Below are 6,000 nucleotides of genomic sequence, written 5' to 3' on the forward strand. Positions count from 1 at the left end.
TGAATTTATCATCATTACTCCAGTCTTCAGTGTCACATGATCCTCCAGAAATCAGTGTAATATGATGTGATCCTCAAGAAACATTTATGATTATTATAATCAATGTTGAAAACAGTTTGTGTACAATTTTTTTCAGGATTATTTGATGAATAGAAAGTTCAAAAGAACAGCATTTATTTGAAATAGAATATTTTTGCAACCTTATAAATGTCTTTACTGACACTTTTAATCAGTTTACTGTTCCCTTGAACAAAACCAAAATAAATTTCTTTCACACAAAAAAAATAATCTTAGTGACCCCAAACTTTTGAGTGGTATACATATAGAAAGTATACTTGACCAAATAACTATATCTAAATTTTTGTTCTCAACAGCCTTAATAGAGTCAATAAACATAAGAAATTAAACACAGAGACTTTAAAACATGCGTTAGAGTTGCTGCTTTTGCTCGTATAAAAAAGTCAAATCTCAGGTGTAAACACAAAGAAATCAATGTGTTCAAATAAATCCACTTTTAAATATAAATCTTCTTTATTGGCATTGATGGATTGATATCCATGAGATCTTTCCATCACACTAAAGGTTTTTATAGTGGAAAAAAAAGTTCTTCAAACTATGAAAAAATGGTTCTTTTAGGATCTGATCACCAAAAGCTTTATTTTTAAGAGTGCACAATACAAGTAAATCCCAGAACTCAATTTATGTTTGACCAGGACAATTCCTTCAAGCGGAGATCTGTCATTCTGAGACCAAATGCATGAAGATCACGACACCTGGCCGGACACAAACATGCATCCGTGAACCTCCAGTTCGACTCATTTACACAAACAACACGCTCTACTTCTACACAGAATACTACAGCAACTGAAGCGTCTCCAGACTCACTGTGTGTGTTCAGGCTAACACTGGAGATGAGAAGCCCAAACTGTGAACCTCCGGACGTCTGAATGAAAGACACGAACACAAACGAATCCAGCGGACGGTGTCAATCAGGTCCTGTACAAACTCCATAAATCCACAGCGCGTGAGCTCATTCATAAACACACCAGCGGCTCGAGGATCTCCAGAGAACTGGGTCTGGTGCGGAGACCAGAGCTGTGGGAGCGTGTGGGTGTTCTCACTCAGGTCCTGCTCACAATCAATACAGAGAGACATCAGGCAGACGGAGAGAGAGACGCGGTGAGGGTTTCCTCTCTCTCTGTGTGTGTGTGTGTGTGTGTGTGTGTGTGTTTCTCCACCCACTCATCTGACCTCTCTCTCTCGTGTCATTGTGTTCTCCGTTTACAGCTCTTCCTAAAGCTCATCGGTGTTCTGCTCAGTCAGACTCACAGAAACCAGTGTAATGTAAACCGCTTCCAGATGTGGATAATGACCAAACAACATTCCCAACACCAACATTCTCCCGCTTAAACCAACATCTCACTCAATCAGCGCCTGACTGCACACGTTTCCTCTTGAAAACTTGAAAAACTCAGAATTCTGACCTTTTTTTTAGACATAAACAACAGAATTGTGAGATATAAAAGTCGGAATTATGAGAAACAAGTCAGAATTGCGAGTTTATATACATTTATGTGACCTTTTTCTCTGATAAACCCAATTGCAACTTATATGCAACTCAAAATTGTGGAAAAAATATCCTTATTTTTATATCTTGATCGCCTTAATCATCTCACAAACAACATTTATATAAGGTTTAGAGCTCAGAATCACTTGTTAACAGTTATTTTGTGCCTCTTTACTGATTATTTATATTCCTACTTCACAAGAGAAAATGCTTGTCCTCGTAAATACCGTATTCTTCAGACAATCACTTGTTCAGCATCCCAGATTACACATGTTTCTGTCACTCAGACACACATTACTGTGAAGATTCTCCTGTTAACTTCATTATTAAACCCAGAAGAGCACGAGATGCTGCCGAAGAACAAGATCTCCGGGTCCGGATTTAAACAGAGAGATTTTCATGACGACTCTTTAGTTCTTCAGTCGTTGTCCCGAAGCCCCCCGTGATGAATGTGGGTCAAGCTAAACTCAAAACACGTGTCGGTGTTCCTGTGAAACCCTGAGCTCACTCCTCCGGGAACGCATAAACTAGATTTCAGCGAAGGTGAACAGAGGGTCGTTCATCTAATCAAATAAAAGCGGATGAGAACAGGTCTCGTTTCATCAGAGAGAGCGTGCCATGCGCCTGAATGCTGAAGTATTGGCTCTCGGGTTTGTTTTCACTCTCCGGGCGCCGTAAACTATCATCAATCCATCAGGAACGCAAGCGGCGTTCCTCCCAAAGCCTTAAAGAGAAACATCTGCCGTCAACATACCTTTAGAGTCGGCTTCCAACGTCCCCGAAACTCAAACTGAGAAACAGAAGCTGTGATGAAGGCGCTTGCTTACTAATAATAGAGATGCTTGACTAACTCGTCTAATATTCACAGCTGTAAAAAAAAAAATCTTAAATTTACGGTAAAAAAAACTGGCAGTCAGAAATTTACAGTAAAAAATACGGTAACATCGGTTTAGCTTTTACAAACTTAACTGAAATCTACAGTACAAAAACATATTTCATTAACTGATATAATGTTGATTTACCGATCTAATGAAGTACATATATCTGTACCATTGTAAAACACTGAGAACCACCAATCACAGCGGAGATGAGAGTCACATGATCAATCACAGCGGAGAAAGCCTCTTCTCCACACGCTGAGAAAGATAATACTGATATATAGAAGCTGCACAGTGTCATTCACACACACACACACACCAATGGTAACCCATGAGGTTTTAAAAATGCAATAAACATTCATTTACAACATAAAACCCTAATGTACATAACCGATTAGAAAAACTATGAAGAAACCTAGTCATTTGAACATAAATACATAAAATATGAAGCGTCACGCAGGGAATGTCAATTGTTGGAATGTCAATGTCAGTGTTTGCACTGTAACTACTTGCTCCTTTTCACTCCAAAAACTGTAAATTTAACGGTATTTTACTGTAAAATGTAAATGTACGGTTAGATCCATCACAGTTATTCACTGTAGAACTTTCTGTTGACCAATTAACAGTTGTTCACAGTAGCATTTTTACAGTAGTTTTTTTACCGTTAAAATCGCAATCATTCTTTCCAGTGTATTTTTGAAAGCACTGGAATCTGACCCTCAACACCCCGCACACTATATTTAATCAGCCCGGCCCAACTTACCCCGAGCACTTCCCGCCGTCAGCAGATCGCAGCACTTCAGCCGGTTAAAAGCCGGAGCATTAGCTGGAAAACAGATCGATAGAGCGGCTCGGGACTGTAAAGATTCACATCAGCGCTGAGACGTTTGCACCGGTGAATTATGGGCCGGTTTCATGAGCTAATGGAGCGGTAATGGCTAACAGCGTCAGATGAAGAGCGCTAGCGTCCAGCCGTCTTCGTCACTCATGATGACTAGCCGACACTAAACCAGAACACCACAAACACTCGTTCATCATCCGCCGTGACACTCGGGAGAACAGCGGGAAAACTCTTATTTATCCAGATCAACAACAGCAGATCAGCAGATCTATGAAGAGTTACCGCGGCTTTACCACGGTATGATGATCTGTAGGTGAAGCTATACTGTCAAAATGACTTTTCAAGTGTTTAGAAGAAAATACTTTCAAAATTTCACATCATTTGCCGTTTCTTTGTCATCATTTGTGAGATTTAGAAGATTTCTCCCAGTGTAGAAAACTATTTATTTTGGTTTTGTGGTGAAATATTAGCTTGAGAGATTCACGATTAATCGCATCCAAAATAAAAGTTTGTGTTTACACAATAAATGTGTGTGTACTGTGTATAATTATTTTGTATATATAAATACACACACATTCATGTATATATTTAAGATTTTTATTTATTTATATATAAAATATTTATAATTTATATATAATATAAATTATATATACATGCAAATATTTCTTAAATATATTCAAGCATGTGTGTGCATTTAAATTAATAAAATAATTATACACAGTACACACACATTTATTGTGTAAACACAAACTTTTATTCGCGATTAATTGTTTAAAAGCCCTAATTACCATATTCTATTATTATAACTGGAAATGAAAACAATTAAAAACATTACGTTACTCTAAATAAAATAAACATGAACTGAAACAAAAATGTATAAAAATTACATAGACATTTGTTAAAAAAGCAAAAACAACTAAATTACTGAAATTATTTAATGGAAGTAGTAAAGAAATTAATACAAATGGAAGATATTAAACAAAAATCTAATTGAAAAATGTTAATAAAACTATAATAGTATCTCAACAATAGTAAAATAATACTGGATACTTAAAAGTATACTATATGTGAAAAAAATCATACAAATTGTGCTAGCAATATCTGTCATATTCCTATTCCAAACAATGTGATGTAATTTTTCATGTACCGTTCAACATTTTTAAATATTTTTTTAAATTTTAAAAATGTAATATTTTTGAAAGAGTCTATTCTGCTCACCAAGGCTGCATTTATTTGAGCAAAAATACTGTAAAAATTGTGAAATATTATTATAATGTAAATCAGCTGTTCTCTATGTGAAAAAAAAATGTAAAAATATGATTTTCAAAACATCTATTTTCTATATATATGAATATATAGTGTAATTTATTCCTGTGATCAAAGCATCATTACTCCAGTCTTCAGTGTCACATGATCCTCCAGAAATCAGTGTAATATGATGATCTGATGCTCAAGACACATTTATGATTGTATTTATAGAAAGAACAGAATTTAAATGAAATATAATCTTTGGACCAATTTAATGCAATCCTTGCTGAAAAAAAGTAATATTTTCTTCCAAACAAACAAAAAAAAATCATACTGATTCCCAAATAGTGGAGATGTGTGTTCACACAGCGGGAGATAAGTGTGCTCTCAGGACTCAGACAGGAAGTGCACTAACACTGAAACTTCCTGTTTTGACTAAAGCGATTGTAAAGTCAGTGCTATATAATCAGGCTTGTGCTATATAGTGCTGTATATTACCCCAACACACCCACAGAAATCAATAACACAACATTAACTTCCTATTAGCCTCGCAGACAGAGCGGAAGAACAGGAGAGGACATGATGAGCTGTCAGACACACACACACACACACACACACACACAATAACCCGTGTCAAGAGGATCCGATTACATCAAATATTCCTGAATGTGTGACAGGAGAGTCCTGGAGTTTAGAGTTTATAACCCGTCTGGCGGAGACTAAACACACATCCCGACGCAAGACAACTGAGTTTCCAACGCCAACGGTGCCAATTTACCATTCAAATACTGCAGCTCACGGTCATGCAAATCTGCTGTGGACTGTGGTGAAGCCACACACACACACACACACACACATCATGACAAACACACACACATCGTGACAAACACACACACATCGTGACAAACACACACACATCATGACAAAAACACACACATACACATCATGACAAACACACACACAAACACACACATCATGACAAACACACACACATCGTGACAAACACACACACATCATGACAAAAACACACACACCGTGACAAACACATACACATCATGACAAACACACACACAAACACACACATCATGACAAACACACACACATCGTGACAAACACACATACATCGTGACAAACACACACACATCGTGACAAACACACACACATCGTGACAAACACACACACATCATGACAAACACACACACAAACACACACATCATGACAAACACACACACATCGTGACAAACACACACACATACACATCATGACAAACACACACACAAACACATACATCGTGACAAACACACACACAAACACACACATCATGACAAACACACACACATCGTGACAAACACACATACATCGTGACAAACACACACACATCGTGACAAACACACACACATCGTGACAAACACACACACATCATGACAAAAACACACACATACACATCATGACAAACACACACACAA

The 6,000-nt window shown here is 37.1% G+C and overlaps 1 protein-coding gene across 7 annotated transcripts in view; it reads right to left on the reverse strand.

Moving 5' to 3' along the window:
• arhgap28 (Rho GTPase activating protein 28) overlaps positions 1 to 6,000 on the reverse strand; it is a 32,453-nt gene that overhangs the window by 19,563 nt on the left and 6,890 nt on the right. Inside the window, exon 1 of one of the 7 annotated variants that reach the window (XM_079601916.1) lies at positions 3,209 to 3,596. The exons of 4 other annotated variants lie outside the window; for them this stretch is intronic. The gene's annotated coding sequence lies outside the window, so the exon portion shown is untranslated. Of the gene's footprint in view, positions 1 to 885; positions 1,203 to 2,321; positions 2,789 to 3,208; positions 3,597 to 6,000 lie in introns of those variants that run through there. 2 more of the 7 variants (XM_079601917.1, XM_079601918.1) reach the window with 2 other exon arrangements.

The sequence above is a fragment of the Phoxinus phoxinus genome (genome assembly GCF_949152265.1).
Source record: "Phoxinus phoxinus genome assembly, chromosome: 24".
In the NCBI taxonomy this organism is placed as follows: Eukaryota; Metazoa; Chordata; class Actinopteri; order Cypriniformes; family Leuciscidae; genus Phoxinus; species Phoxinus phoxinus.